We start from the raw sequence: 17,060 nt of genomic DNA, 5'->3' as shown, positions 1-17,060 counted from the left end.
ACTCTCGGGACTGTCATCAATGAGTAATATTTTCCAGGTGCCGAATGCTGGATGAATACATTTGTCTTCCTATAAAGTTCAGGAGGGTTCTCTTTTTTTTTTTTTTAATGGGAAACTGTAAAAGTCCAAGCGGATTTGCTGCTCCTGCTTCAGTCCTGCTCATGTGTCCTTATCCTGGTCAGAGTAACAAGAACCAGATGAACTGGAACATTCGCTAATTTCTCTCTGGACCCTGATTTCCTACGAGAGAGGAAGACAAGTGACATTTCAAAAGCGGTTCCTGTGATTTATGTTGGTGTTCTGTGCAGTCTTTCAAGAGCCCAGTACAACCTGTGGAAGCTCCCTTTGTCTGCTTTTAAACCTATATATTAGCAGGATATTTTGTAGGCAAATTGAAAAAAAAAAAAAAAAGGAAGTGGCTTTCAAGTAGAAATAAGAGATGTCAGGAAAAGAAATATGTGTTTCCAATGGTTAGGAGCTGTCTTAGTTGGAAATAAATATTTATCCGTACATCACACATCTACATTGTGTGCAATATACACTTGTACATGAGTGTGAGTATATGTGTGTATGTGTGTGCACGTGTGTGCTCATGCGTGCATGCGTGTGTGTGTGTGCGCGTGTGTGCGTGCGCGTGAATGCGTGCGTGCGTGTGTGAACTCTCATGGTTCCAGACCATGTTACAGAGAACAAAGATATGCTGTTTTTATCTAGCACACCCAAACAAGGCTTTTGAACCCAAAATGGCTTCCTAAGGGATTTGTCCTTAGATCATGCCCTGCCAGGCCCATGTGACACACACTAGCAGACTCTGAGAAGCCTCTAAAAAAAAAAGAACCAGAAATCCCCAGTCCTGCTGTGGTAAGTTCCTGTCTCCATGGAAACAGTAAAGTAGCGCGTGCTTACAAAATCCTATCACAGCACTCTCCTTTGAGAACTGGGCGTGGCTTTGCGCAGGACAGGAGGTCAAAGCCCGGAGCCCAGCTTCACCAGTGCTCAAAGCCCAACCTACCTGCCCTGGCCACTCCAGCTCCTCCAGGGCTTCGAGCTCCCTCTCACCCCAGCCCTCTGCACCTGTCTTCTCCCCCTGAAGCCCTCTCTTGCCACTTGTCCCACTTCAAGTCTTCGGGTGTGGGTCACTTCCTCAGAAAAGCTTTCTCCCTGTAATCCACGCGTGTTAGTTTTGTTTGTTGACTGCATGTTTTGTGTTTTTTTATCAGAGTACCAGTTTGTAATGTGTCTTATATTTATTCCCAGATTCGAATCACTTCCCGACCTCCGGGGCACTACTACTCGATCCCAGCCTCTTTCTGTCCCTTTGCTACCCCAACTTCCTAGAGCCACGCCTGGCATTCAAAAGGTGAACAATAAACTCTGGTGCTTGTTCTGTCTTGGTAAGACGATTCACTGGCTCGCCTGAGGTGTCAGGAACTGGGTTGGTCGGTCACTGAAAGGCCTTCTTTATCTCATCTTTCTTCTGCCTGCATTCTTCAGAAACATGAGGACATGGGCTTCAAACCTCACTGCTGAGTCCCAGACCTGGCATGCTCTCAAAATAGCACACGTTCCCAAGAAAGCCTTTCCTCTAGCAGCTAAAGGTTCCCTCTAGCGCTGGTTCTGCATTCCGCCTCTTTCCATGGGAAAGTATGAGCAGAAGTGGCCTTGCTGCAAACAGGAAGGTTTGGGAGAGAAGGTCCCAGGAGAATTCCTCCATGCCTGTGGGAATTCACTGAAACATACGCACAAGGAAGACACTTGCAGGAGCATAAATGTTCACTTTCTTCAGAACAGCAAGAATTTTTTTTTCTTTTTATTTGTGTGTTTGTTTGATTTTGTTTTCCAAGACAGGGTTCCTCTGTGCAACAGCCCTGGCTGTCTTGGAACTCACTCTGTAGACCAGGCTGTCCTAGAACTCAGAGATGAGCCTGCCTCTGCCTCCCAAGTGCTGGGACTAAATTATGCACCAGCAGGCCTGCCACACATACCTATTTTAGAGAGGGAAATAGAAGTAATAAAAGTGACACGTTTGAGGTTACATGGGAAGGCTACAAGATACTGAAAGGCAGATCTTCTGATGGGTAGATGCTGGGCTCAGGAAACCTCCAGGTCTCGCTCCCGATGTCCCTTTTGGGGAAGAATGACACCTGGGCCCACAAACCTGAGTAGAAATTGTGGCAGTTGGAATGAAATGGCCCCCACAGGCTCATGGGGAGTGGTTTTATTTGCAAGGATTGAGAGGTGGCCCTTGTTGGAGGAAGCGTACCATTGGAGAGGGGTTTGAGAGCTTCAGATGCTCAAGCCAGGCCTAGTGGCTTTATCTCTCTTTCTGCTACTGCCTGCCAATCCAGATGTAGAACCCAAAGCTCCCTCTCCAGCACCACGTCTGCCTGTGTGCTGCCGTGCCTCCTGCCATGATGATGATGGACTGAACCTCTGCGACTGTAAGCCAGCCCCAAATAAATGTTTGCCTTTATAAGAGTTGCTGTGGTCATGGTGTCTCTTCACAGCAGTGAAACCCTAACTAAGACAGGGTCTAAGAGCAGCAGGGGCCTGGGTGTCAGCTCTGAAGGGGACAGCAGGGTTAATGGAGATAACTGTTGCCTGCACAGCAATGACTCCTTCCACAGATTTCGAGCTGTGAGGTGGTCTCCTGTATGGCAAAAAAAGTCTGCTTATACCCACAGTCTCCAGCCTTCCATCCAATACATATATCCAACATCAAACTCTTATGCACTTTGCATGTTACCAACACACATCATGACCCAAAATCTCCAATGAAATAAGTTCTAATCCTAACTCTGCCACGGTGAGTTGACAGGATTGAACTGGAGAATTGTCTGCGAGCTCACGAGCGGGCTACCACACAGCACAGCAGAAACAGACGCTGTCTCAACAAATAGGACAAGAACGCCTACTCCCAAAAGCTCCACGTGTACCCCACAGCACGCCTGCTCTCCCACCACGCTCATGCACTACTCACACGCATTCACAATAACAATGTATTAAAGAGGACCTAGGTGACATTGCACCAAAGAATAGATATGAACGGCCAATAAGCTCATGAAAAGATCTTCCACACCACTAGCCATTAAATTATTTAAAAACCACTCAGTGTGAGATGCCATTTCACTGTCAGATATCCAGAAAGGAAAAAATAGAAATGAATAATAATAATTAATAATAATGACATAGAAATTTCTGGAGCTGACCCCAGAGAGAAGACAACGTGGAGAGATGTTCCTGACACTGGGCCCCCTGCCCTTCAAGTGTGTTTGGGTACAACTGGTGAGCAAAGGAGACAAAACAGACACTTAGGAGATGAGAACCTGTGAGCCCTGCAGGTTTTCATTTGTGATACCTCTCTAAGGCGTGATGCAGCTCTCACCCCGCCGAAAGCTTGTGCCCAGTTTCCCCAACTCAGACTGCATAATCTCCCACACCCAGCCCAACAGAGAGGGCTGACTGCAGAAGTAAAAGCCAGGGGAAATCAGGAGAAACACGGGGGACTGGACAAGGGAGTTCAGCAAAGTCACAGGATGGAAGGGGGAGGGGCAAGGCTCACCTACGCTTACGCATCATCAGGAAGAACATTTTCAAATGACGCCCACCACAATAACAGCAAAAAGCAATATCAAGGCTGGCCGTGGTGGTGCCTGCCTTTCATCCTAGACTCGGGAGGCAGAGGCAGGTGGACCTCTGTGAGTTTGAGGTCAGACTGGTCTACATTGCAAGTCCCAGGACAGCCAGAGCTACATAATAGCGAGACCCTGTCTCAACCCTGCCTGGCCCCAAGATATCTGGGAGCTAAAGAGACGGCTCAACAGTTAAGAGCAAGGGCTGCTTTTTCAGAGGACCTGAGTTCAGTTCCCAGCACCCACAGCAGAGATCTCACAAGTGCCTCTAACTCCAGTCCAGGGTTATTTAAATGCCACTGGCCTCCCTCTCCCCTCACACTCATGGGCACATGCTCACACACAGACACACGCATAATTAAAACGAATACAAAACTTTTAAAAAGAAAACGATATCTAGAAATAACCCTGGAAAATATGACTTCTCTATGAAATACCATAAATTATTACTGAACATAATTAGTGAAGCTTTAAATGCATGGTGAGATACAGTCTGAGTCAAAACAAAAAACAGCCTGTAGAAAAAAGAGTTCACAGCCAGAAACATGCTTCATGTTGACAGGTGAAGGTTATTAAAGACTTTAGTGAACTGGGGTCCCCTGAGAGCCCTCCTGCAGGTCTGCTGGAGGGAGGGGCTGGCTCATCCTCCTGCATGGCTTGTTCTGGTTGATTTCCAAGGACAAACGAGATTATCAGGTGTGCCCTCACTAGCTTCTGTATCGTAGAGATATCAGTCCCCAAATGTGTTTGCAAAACTGTCACAGGCACTGCCAAGGGGCGGAGCTCAGTGTAAGCTCTTGCCGTGGGCACAGGGCTGAACTTCCAGTATTGACCAGGTGGGAACAGAGGGAAAACCCATAGCTTTGTGCTGACCAGATTGACAATATAAATCTAAAACTCAGTTAGAAATGCAAATGGCTGAGAACATTCAACCAAGTCATAACAAAACCAAAAGGCTCATATGACAAGATACAGAGATGAATCATGACCCATCTAAGACAGTGTGATATGACAGTCTAAAAATTTCATGGTCTTAAGACTGACCAGAAAGCCGCCTTCTTACTATTGCCTTATTTACAGCATCGGTGAAAATTGGGATAGCATCGGCAGGTAAGGGGTGCTAGGTCAACTAGAACTGCAGACTGTGGAGAAATGGACTCAAACCTTACCTCACCCTCCACCAAAGATTGATTCCAGATGGACCGCAGTTCCTCCCTGAGGCAGCGCAAGTCCTAGATGAGCACACAGACTACATTCCAAATGGGAGACATCGTCTAAAATCAAGAATTATTAATTAATACACCCACCTATAGGCTCAAAATCACAGAATATAAAGGGTGATGCCAATCAATAAGAAAAGAAAGATGGACCAGTTTTAATGAGCAAACACCATGAAGAGGAGAAACAGGCCAAGTACAACAGGAAACCACTCACAAACGTGTGCAATGGTGCCCAAGAACATCCCTCCTCAGGGAAGAGACACGAAATTACAGGGAGATAATCCCAACCACCCCCAGGACAGATAAAAAGATGGGGAGCACCAACCGTTGGCAAGGACACGGAACATCTGTGAACCTCATGTTCTGTTGGGGCAAGACAAACTTACACAAATTTATGGGCAACTAGTAGCATCTCTCCAAACCAAATGTGTTCTGCCTCTACGTACAGACATAACTGGTGTCTCTACGTATGGTCACCAAAGCCGTGTTCCTAGATGCCAAAGACCAGAAACAACACACAAAATGAAAACAAATTACAGCTAGGTACCAACTGAGTGGAAATCTGAGAAACCAGACTGAGAACACTGGGGCTCGGCTCAGTAGCAGATTACTCACCTGTGTGTCCAGAGCCCTGCCCACGCCCCATGCCCACCAAAAGAAATGGAAATAAAATGAATCGAGAGGGGAAAAAATAGAAGTTCTGAGATACCAGGCATGTTTTAATTCTGATCCTGACGTTGAAGACACGATTGTGTTCGTCTTACAGAATGCATTTTGCTCTGCAGAGATGTGTGTGTGTGCTTGTGTGCAAGTGTGTCTGTTTTTGTGTGGGTATGGTTTTGTTCCTTATACTTGGAATCTATTTTTTAATGGCTGCTGATCTGAGTTTCATGAGCTGTTTTTTTTTTATATCTGCATTGGTTTAAGACTTGTGAGCATCAACAGGCACATGGGTGAAGATGATATGGCATGCATTCGTGTATGTAGAGTTTTATTGAGGTACGAAGAAAAACAGCATTGTGTCACTTACAGGGAAATGGATGGAACTGGAGACCACCATGTTAAGAAAAATAAACGGGGAGTTGGGGATTTAGCTCAGTGGTAGAGCGCTTGCCTAGCAAACACAAGGCCCTGGGTTCAGTCCTCAGCTCCAAAAAAATAAATAAATAAATAAAAAGAAAAATAAACTGGACTCTGAAAGACAAATAGCACATTTTCTCTAATATACAGAATCTAGATTTAAAATAAGAGACAAAAGTACCAAGGAGCAGTGTTGGGGGAAGGATCCTGTGGGGGACAAAAGAAGGAAAAAAGAAACAAATATTTCCCCCGTCATACACTGGATCATATGTGTGTGTGTGTGTGTATGTGTTTATGTATGTGTATGCATGTATGTATATGCAAGAGACAAGGCAGAAGGGGGATTATTCGTGGGGAAGAAGGGGGTCAGAGGAATGAGGACAAAGAGGGGTGACAGGCAGCGAGTGATAGTGAACGTGCATGGAAATGGCACATTTCAGCCAGGCAGTGGTGTGCACTCCCTCAATCCCAGCAGAAGCAAATGGGTTTCTGAGTTCGAGGCCAGCCTGGTCTATAGAGTGAGCTCCAGGATAGCCAGGGCTACACAGAGAAACCCTGTGTGTGTGTGTGTGTGTGTGTGTGTGTGTGTGTGTGTGTGTGTGTGTGTTGGGGGGTGCATTATTCTGTATGCTTACTAAAATCTTTTAGGAAGCTGTGAAGACATGAACATCGTATCTAGCTGTGCTAGCACATAACACTAGAATAAGACTGAATGAAGAAAGCAGAACTATTAAAATATCAACAGTGCAACTGAGTGAACAAGCTTTTGTAAGCCAACCAATCGATGCTGGCGCTTCCCTTCTGGCAAACTGAGACCAGGAAATGAAGCTTCTTCAACTTCTTCCCAGCTTATCCCCAAATGCGTCCTGCTGGGATAGATAGGTCGTCTTATACACGTATGTGCTAATGAGTGATTAAAGTCTCCTAGTTATTTTTTCTTACCTCTGATTTACACTTTTTACTTCTCACCATTCACCTCTTCATTTGACTTTGACCTTTTCATTCCTCAGTTTCTCGAAGGAATGAGAACACCATTCCATATCTGAAAAAGGCTGGAATCCTGTGCTGGAAAAACTGTGCTGGTCCGCCACCAGCCAAGCTATGGAAGGCTACTGTGGGGAAGTGGGTCACTTCGGAAGATTAGAGGGTGGGGTGCGGGAAAGGGAGACCACCAGGTGAGCCTATTGCTGATTGGTTGGCAGCTGGAGGGTATTGTTGATTGGTTAGCCGCTGGAGAGTACTGCTGATTGGTTGGCAGCTGGAGAGTACTGCTGATTGGTTGACAGCTGGAGGGTATTGCTGATTGGTTGGCAAGCTGGAGCGTATTGCCGATTGGTTGGCAGCTGGAGAGGCTGGCTGACCTTTGAAGTGGAGACTATGGATTCACACAGCAACTCGCAAGTGCAGTCCTTGAGACCGCTCGCTTCCTCAGCGAGTTTCTTTCTCACATTTGAGGAGACCAGCCGGAGCCTCAGACTTAACTGCTGCTCTTCTTTCCTTGGAGCCCCTCTGGTGGGCAGAATAAAGTCAGTAGGTTCCCCTCTGGTCCGTGCCAGGATCCTCTGTGTAATTTCATGGCCACTGAGTTTTAAGAACTCTATCAGGAATCTGCACCTTTTGCTATCAGACAAACGTGGCTGAGATTGGATGGTTCGTGTTGCCTCTGTGAAATCTTCCTTCAGGCAAGATCAGTGGTCCCTGGCATCATTATGAGGGAAGGGTCATCTAACTCAGCGGTTCTCAATATGTGGGTGGTGACCCCTTTGGGATTAAACAACCCGTTTATGGGGATTGAATAACAGATAGTCTGCATATCAGATATTTACATTGCAATTCATAACAGTAGCAAGATTACAGTTATGGAGCACCAATAATTTTGTTGGAGGCAGGGGTCACCACTGCATGAGGAACTGTATTGAAGGGCATTAGGAAGGTGGAGAACCGGGGTTGGGGATTTAGCTCAGTGGTAGAGCGCTTGCCTAGGAAGCGCAAGGCCCTGGGTTCGGTCCCCAGCTCCGAAAAAAAAGAGCCAAAAAAAAGGAAGGTGGAGAACCACTGGTCTAACTGGATGGTCCTGTCCAAAATGTATTCCATCCAACTTCATCCCCATTCCCAAAGATTCCAGTGATATTAGTTAGCTGATGCCAGACACCCAAAACTCGGGATGCTCCCTATGGTGTGCCAAGGTCCCATGAGAGCGAACAGCATTGCTGGTCTCTGTGAGTTTTACACGTGTTTTTAGGCGGGGTCTCACCATGCAATTCTGAATGGTCTGTAATATTTTATACATCATGCTGGCCCCAAAGTCAGAGAGATTCACGTTATATCACCAGATAATCAAAAGACCAAGACTCTGAGCAGTAGCGACAAGTATGAAGTCTGCATCTTTACCCCTCTCTCCACCCCTGTACTGCTAGTTCTGAGACCTCACGGCAGGAAGAGGGTGGAATTAGCTGGCTCCATCCTCTTAAGGATCTGGTGGCTTTGGGGCTGGGGATTTAGCTCAGTGGTAGAGCGCTTACCTAGGAAGCGCAAGGCCCTGGGTTCGGTCCCCAGCTCCGAAAAAAAGAACCAAAAAAAAAAAAAAAAAAAGGATCTGGTGGCTTCAGACTGTCACGGTGGCCACTGTCATCTCCACAGGGTGGCAGATCCCTGCCAGGTGCAGATAAGTAAAGGATTTAGACTGTGCTTTCTAAACATTGCGTATGAGCTTACAGCATCAAAGAACAAGACACAACTTAAGTACTAGATCTTGATGTTGTCGAGTCCTGATTACAGAGACTCAGAATTCACACAGTGTAAACTATGGCTTACTTTGTCTAAACCCTAAACAAAGCTCAATGGTTATATCTCAGGTCAGTGCTTCTCCTGTAGATAAGTTAATCACATCAAAAGGTGTATTTTACAATGGCAACAGCTACAACGTCCGAGGAACGGGACTGACATGGGACCAACAAGTGAAAAACAGCGAGAAATAGTCCGCCATCCGGGAAATTGGTAGAAGACTGCTCACCTAACAACTGTGCTTTTACTTGTGAGCATGAAAGACCGACTACAACTCTAACGCAGGGATCCTTGGGAACGGCTGGGTGTTTCTGAGTAGGATGCAAAAGCCAAATTGTATTGATGCCATAGCACCACAAGATGGCGCTGTAGGCCCGGGGAAAGCGCCGCGCGGGCGTGGCTTTTGTGTCGAGCCCTTCTCCAGGCAGCAAGCAATCTTTGGATCTTTCAGTCATTGGTGGGAAGGTCGACTGAGAAAATACTTGCAAAGCTGGTTTCCACCGGGCAGCAACTGCTCACTTTGCTTAGGACCTATTAACATCCTAAGGGCGTTCTGTGTGGTGGGGTGGTATGGGGTGCTCTTTTTGCAAGATAGGGAGTCTTTTGTGTGTTCTCAAACACTGGTGATTTGGGGCAGGAGGGGAGAGGGGGGGTTGTTCCTTTTTTGTTGTTTATTTATTTATTTTGAGTGGAAGTCAGAGAACAACTTGCTAGAGACTAGGTCCTCAGGATTTGAATTTAGTTCGTCAGACTCGGTGGCAATCACCTTTACTTGCCGATCCATCTTTTTTTTCTTTTTTTCGGAGCTGGGGACCGAACCCAGGGCCCTGCGCTTGCTAGGCAAGCGCTCTACCACTGAGCTAAATCCCCAACCCCCTTGCCGATCATCTTAATGTCCCTTCTTCCCCTTTTCACTTTTACTCAGTTGGTATATATTGAGAGCTTAGGTGAAAAGAAATATAATGAGAATTTTAAGCTCATTATATCACTTGATCGTTGCCACCTGGTGGCCTTATTTGTGGAGAAACTGAGGGTTGCTGAGATGTATATAGTTTTACAAATGCCTGTTGGATCCGTCTCTAGGTGCTGTGTGGCAGGTAAGAATGGCTGCCTGTGACAGGCACACCTGACTCACTTCTGAGCAGAAAACTTCCCCAGAGAGTTGACTTTGGTGGCGGAGTGCTTACGTAGTATTTGCTAGGTTAAATTCCCAGAACTAAAAGCAAACTGTGGAGTGGGGTGAGAGGACATTATCTGCCTTGGTGACATGACTTGCTTAGCCAAAAGGCAGAGGTCACAGCTGCTTGACAGATGGGATGTGTAAGCTGAGACTCATCTCACTTCCTTTTCCAGCTATTCTTTCAGATTAATCAAAAAGAGACATGCTTGGGGGTTGGGGATTTAGCCCAGCGGTAGAGCGCTTGCCTAGCAAGAACGCAAGGCCCTGGGTTCGGTCCCCAGCTCCAAAAAAAAAAAAAAAAAAAAAAAAAAAAAAAAAAAAAAAAAAGAGACATGCTTACTCCACATGATACTAAGTAGAACAAAAAAGAATCCCATGGGCCAATAAACTTCCACAGAAGACAGGAGAGCTCACGTGGGCTAGGTCCCAAAGTCCCCCTACCATAGATAGATGGCGCCATCAGCCTGTGTAGCTGTGATTGGGTGACCAAGACACAGAGGAGACCAACAAGCCATGACACATCTCTTCATTTGCCTGCCTGACCACAGTAAGTTCTGCCAACTTTGAGTCTGGTCAAGGATCTGTGGGAAGCTGCGGTCCCCGAAGCCGCATTGCTGTTGAGATTCATGGCTCTAAAGCACGAAAAGCTGTGCACCTTCATTCCCAGTGAGAGAACACAGAGCGGGCTGGAGAGAGGGCTCGACAGTAAGACCGTTGGCTGCTCTTCCAGAGCTCCTGAGTCCAATTCCCAGCAAGTACATGGTGGCTCACAACCATCTGTAATGGAATCCAATGCCCTCTTCTGGCATGAAAGTGTGCATGCAGATTGAGTTCTCAGCATAAAATAAATTCATAAATAATAAAAAATAATAAAACAAGAGAACACAAGGCACTCCTGGCATAGAATGTGGGGCTAGCCTGCAGATCTCAGCATCCAGTAAGCTGAATAGAAAGGTCAAGAGTTCAAGGCCAGCCTAAGCCATAAAGTGAGACCCCCATCTCAAAACTCAGAAATGAATTAATGGATTAAATAGAAGACTCGGAAATGTTGGCAGAACAGTTAAATAGCAGGGCATTTGCCCGGCATACATGAGGCCCTGGTACTGACTGCTCAGCTCCAAAAGAGAAGGGGAAAGAGAAGGAATAGAAAAGGGAGAAAGGTGGGTACAGGAGGGGAAAGGAAGGGAAGGGAAGGGAGGGAGGGGAAAGGAGAAGAGAGGCGAGGAAAAGGGAAGGGAGAGGAAGGAAAGGGAGGGGAAGGGAAGGGAAGAGAAGGAGGGAGAAGGGAGGGGAGGGAAGGGAAGAGAAGGAAGGGGAAGGGAGGGGAGGGAAGAGGAAGGAAAAGGAAGGGAGGAGAGGGAAGGGGAAGAAAAGGGAAGGGAGGGGAAGGAGAAAGGAGGGGAAGAGAGGAGAGGGAAAGGGAGGGACCATACCAAGATGTTCAGAGTGTGAACAATGAACACTACAAGGCACTCTTCTTTGACCGAGTAGGAAAACAGTTATTCACAGACTTTCTTGGTAGGAGTAGAAACCAGAACCGTAACAGTAGGGGACAATGTGGCAACATTTAGTAAATGACCAGGGCATGTCGCCTTTGGCTTGGAAATTCCTCTTTTATGGATTTAACTCCTACTTGCTCTGGCCTCGGAGCACAACTGTCTAAGATTACTCACTGTTAACATGTCTAACCCATAACTAAAAACTCATCCCACTTCCGGGGAACCCACTCTAGATGCGGAACAATGCAGCAATATGCAAATTTTGAAATAATCTAGTTCTTGATAACATCTGGTGACCTGCAAGGGGGTAGGGGGTGGGAATAGAACAATCATCTAAAGGTTCTCAACCTTCCTAACGCCGCAGCCCCTTAATACAGTTCAAGTCATGGTGACCCCCAACCGTGAAATTATTTTCCTTGCTACTTCATAACTGTTATTTTGCTATTGTTATGATTCATGATGTAAATATCTGATATGCAGTATATCTGATACGTAACCCCTAAGAAAGGATTGTTTGAAACCACCACCACCCCCCCAAAGAGCTCATGACCCACAGGTTGAAAACCACCGACCTAGAGTGTGCTTTACAATGTTTTGCTGATGAAGGGGAGAGGGGGTGCTTCTGTTCCCGTGTGCCTAGGATTCTTCTGGGAGGTGCCCAGTGCAATAACACTGCTCGCTCTCGGTGGCTGGAAGAAGAATCTTCACTGTGAACCCTGATTTTGTTTTCCCATAGAAATTCTATGGATGCTTGGCCTGTTGAAAAGATACAGATAACTCCTAAAGCAAACAAAACCGAAGGGACTGTTTCTTCTCTTTGAGCCTGGCCTAGAACTGGAAGCAGGGAGCTGTGGCTGCTGGGATGTGGACTACTAAGCAGCAGAAAGAACAAAACAAAGTCTCCCTATGGGGACACTACTCCATTTTATGTCGAGCTAAAACCACCTCACCATAGCTGGTCAAAGCAAAGCAGCATCGGTTTCTTCTTAGACAGGGCTTCACTCTCCACTATCCAGCTCTCCCGCTCTCTGAGGTCCCACAGAGTCTGCCCTGAAGTCTAGACTGTTAAAAGCCTCTGAGTCTTGGGTTCCCAGGGGCAGCCTAGGCAAGCCACAAGGAGCCAGACTCTGTCTCCCTGGGGCAAAGGGAGGGTGATGGGTTCTAGGTTCACACCAACCTTCTGTGACCCAAAGTGACTTAGTGACTCTGGGCCTTCTGCACACAGGCAATGAATGGCTGAGAGGACGCGCAGGAGACCGTGCAGAGGGTTAGCGTAGTGCAGAGAAAGGATGGTTTTGCAGGGCTATTTTGAGGAAAAGTTCTCCTGAGCCCACGGTGAGGCTTAGAGATCGGCCCTTGGGTGGTGGGAAGGGAGACTGAGAAATGCTCCCCGGTCAGAATATCTGTAGCATTTTCCCACTCACTGGCCGTCAATCATGATAAAGCTACAGCCAGGGCATGGACACATCACAGTTCTGTGGCCACGAAGAGCCACAGTATGGAGGACTTGGGAAAGGGTCACACGAGTGTCCTCGGTAATGACACTTTGGGCTTACCATGTTACGCTAAGAGGATCCACACAATAGGGTCAACCGATGGAATTCCAGCACCCTTAAGGCCCCGAACAGCCTTCAAGTTCTTGCCTGCTGCCAGGGAAGCCGTAGCCAGTAATGTCAGCATCCCCAGAGAGAAACAGAATCCTGTCTCACTGCATAGAGAGCCCCAGCACCGTGGCAGATATTATGTGGCTCTGAAATAAAGGCAGAACCACAAACATTCTGGAGTTATCACGAACATGATTGAGAGCGGCTTACTTCTGTCTCCCTTAGCCAGTGGTTCTGAAGGCAGCATCGAGGACCCTGAGAGTCTTTTCAGTGCATTCATACGTGCATGAATTGATCCTGGTTTCTGAGATACTCAGAACCATCAATCAGTTAGCTTCCAGGCCTGTCAGACATCACAGGGGCAGGCTTGAGAGTGTCACTTTCTTGGATAAGCAAGTCCTTTCAAAGCTTTGGACCCACGGAGGCAAATAAATAAAACAGGTTTGAGATTTGGGTGATTGTGCCTTCCTTGTAGAGAAAATGGGGCATGAAAGGGAAAGGTCAGTTCCAAGAAGAAAATGGAAGAGGAGAACAAAGTGTTACCTCAGGCTCCAGGACAGCCACAGCCAGGGATGTCAGCACCAAAAACCATTCACTCCTCCAGACAGTCAAGTTTTCCAGACACGTCTGCCTTGAATTCAGTCACGGGAGCCAGGCACGAACGGGAAAAGCCGTGGCCGGTCTGTTTCCCTGCACCATTTCCACGTTCCCCACGCTTCCCAGCAAAGTCGTGATATAACACATAAGGGAGGCTTTCCAATGTGCAAACATTAGCAGTTGTTTGAGCATGAACGAAAACTCCACCTTGGTCAAGCAAAACACAACGAAGAGATGGGTAAATCGGGCCTTTGGAACATCTAGCTAGACTCTTGCTGGCTTTGTTTCCTTGTGCTCTGTGACGGTGGGTAAGATCACAGAAACAGGTCACAGGCCAGATCTCTCTGGGAAGGTTGGTCAAAATCAGCAAATAGAATCACAGGGAACCCTGCACTACAGCAAGTAAGGAGGGCTGGAGAGAAGGCTCAGTGGTTAAGAGCACTGGCTACTCTTCCAGAGGTTCAGGATTCTATTCCTAGCAGCTCACAAGTGTCTGTAGCTCTGTCCCAGGAGATTATAGTGATTCGGATATACTCATATGTGCTAACCTGAGAGACTAGCCTGTTCTTCTGCATATACACTTTATTTATTCATGTATCCTATATGTGTGCACTGTCTTTATGCACACCAGAAGAGGCAATCAGATCCCATTACAGATGGTTGTGAGGCACCATGAAGTTGCTGGGAATTGAACTTAAGACCCTCTGAAAGAGCAGTCAAGCACTCTTAAACACTGAGCCATTTCTCCAGCCATGTATGCACTTTAAAGACAAGCAACAGACTCCCAAATGTTATGACTAGAAGTTCGTCACTTCCTCCTCACTGAAGTGCTCGCCTGGGTTTCCTAAGTCTGGTGGGACTGGACTTCAGTGGCTCTCTTTACCACTGTGGACCCCTAGAGGGAGTGGCTGACCACTCTTGGAGCTTTAAGTGAAAAGGCTTATGGGAGCTCTGGAATATAGATTATGAGCTGACACATAGGATTATTCCAAATCCAGGGAGATGTACTCCATCCACTTCACCCCATGTCATTCCTGGGTACTGCTGTTCAGTGCTCCTGTGGGGCTAGGTACATGCTGTCATGCCCTCACTCACAAGTGTCCCAACGGAGAGCTCCTTGAATATTTTTGAGCACCTTGAATTTTAAGGAAATGAATAAAGAATTTGTATTCTGAAATGACCCAGGCCTTTCTCCTTTGACCAAGGGAATATGAAAATATATATATATATATATATATATATATATATATATATATATATATATATATATATATATATATATATAAAGTTTCACTCCTTCCACTGACCCCTAGGGGGCAGCAGAGCAATGAAAAACAGTAACAGTGGCTACGGCTGGTCTTTCAAGCTGTGGCTGCCTATAGGGTGGACCAGGCAGGTTCTGGTTGCTGTAACTCCAGGCTCCTCCTGTCATCAATCTCTGAGGCACCACTCTCTACAGCCAGGGTGTTATTGCTTTCGATGCTGGAGGCTTTCCTCAGCCCCCCTGGTTGGACAGAGGCCCATAAGTGAGTTGGAAGAGCACTGCCGTGCCTAGGTAGCAAAGCATAGGCAAGTTACTTCTTTGCTTTATCAAGTGGGAAAAGCTATCCTGACCACCCTTGCACGATCCCCAAGAGGACAGGGTGAAGTTACTTAGAACATAATACCAAGCCATTTTGGGGAAATGCAGTTTCTGGGGGAAACAGGCTTCCAATAAATTAATTTGCATCTGGAATGAACTTAGATTATCCGATGTTTCAAAACAGTGCTATCTAGAGAGAGAGTTTTGAGATGCTAATTTAGATAAATTGCCATTGGGTTAATAAGCCTTCCCCTGTGGGTGTGAAATCCAGTATGCAAAGCAAGCCTGTTATTTTCAAGACTCTAAACAGAATGGGATATTTTTAAGATGTAAGCCACACTAGACATAAGTGTCTCTGGCAGATCCAAAATGCACAGCAAATTGTGACTATAGACACTACTGTACGGGAAATACAAAGGTTCACCTTTGCACCCTCTCAAAGACAGGAGACAGCGTTAAAGAGTGTGCTGATGGCATTGGCAACCACCCTCCTGTGACTTCCCACACTGCTCCAGAGCCCCAAAGAACATCTGTCCAGCTCAGACACCAGGAACCTGAACTGATTTTAAAAAAAAAAATCATTGGAGAGCGATCAAGGTCAGAATGGAAGTCTAGCCTGGGCTAGTGTTCAACTGGTCCTAGAACCCACCTCAGCACTTCTAAAGCAAACAACACGGATAGCCAAGCTAACAGTAGTGTGTTCTCAACATAAACTAGCTATTTCCCCTGCCTGGGACTCTTCCTCGAAACTCCACCGAGTGAGGGCATTTTGTTTGTTTGTTTCTGCTTTTGTATAGTTAAACACTAAGTGATCTAAAACCACTTCCTGTTTCCTCAAAGGGCACTGGGTGGTGAAGATCTCTTTCTCTACAGCTCCATAGCTTTCCATGCTGATGCCCCCAGTTCAGCTCATCCTCCAGGTCAGCCCTTTGGGATAGATTAGCTACAAAATGGACAGAGAAGGGTCTGGATGGTCCGTCCAGTGGTCAGGATGCTGCCTCCTAATTCATTTGCTCTGTCTTTCTCCTCATCTTTTCCTAGGGCAGATACTAGATGTTGACGCAGCTTTGTGCAAAGCAGAGAAAGGCTCCTTCCTCAGGCATGGTGTATTATAATGTATAATCCATCACTCAGGAGACTGATACAGAGCAGTGGAGAAGTTGACCATAGGACTAGGGTAATTTATCACGACTCTATCTCATACAGAAGGGAGGAGAAAAGAGAGTGGGGGATGGAGGGGGGTAGAGGGGGATGGAGGAGAATGGAAGGGAATGGGGACGGATAGAGGGGAGGGAGAGGAAGGAGGGGAATGGAGTGGAAGGGAGGGGAATGGTGAATGGAGGGGAAAGGAAGGAAATGGAGGGAGATAGAGAGAAATAATAAGGGATGGAGAAAAGGAAAGGAAATAAAATGACCCCCCCCCCAAAAAAAAACCCAGTATATTTTCTTCTCTGAAGAACTTGAAAATGACACTGATCAAGGCTCAGAGCCTCCCTGGCCCACTTGTTGGTCTTGATGCAACACATAAAGTAAAGATCTCCCTGGCATTCTACAGCAGCCAGGACTTCCTAAAGCAGAAGCCAAAAGAAGCCAGCCAGCCAGCCAGCAGCCCCGGGCGGACAGAGCCCCCTGGCATCTGCACAGTAGCCTTCATGCCCCGCCCACCTCTCCCATTCTCCCTCCGAGCATCCTTCACACATCTGCTTCCGCCCTATTGGGCCGGGAGGCAGAATCCTCCTCTCCCCCGGGCGATGCTGCACAGGTCTCTGGAATCTTTCATCCAAATCCCAGTGTGAGCTTGGGGTCAGTCATGGTCTAAAACCACCAGGCAGAGCCTTCTTGGGGGAGAAGTTGTCTTAACAACTGAGTCTACTTTCGGTTA

This window comes from Rattus norvegicus, chromosome 1 (genome assembly GCF_036323735.1).
Source record: "Rattus norvegicus strain BN/NHsdMcwi chromosome 1, GRCr8, whole genome shotgun sequence".
In the NCBI taxonomy this organism is placed as follows: domain Eukaryota; kingdom Metazoa; phylum Chordata; class Mammalia; order Rodentia; family Muridae; genus Rattus; species Rattus norvegicus.
The sequence above is the reverse complement of the archived record's forward strand: the minus strand, read 5'-3'. Positions refer to the sequence as shown.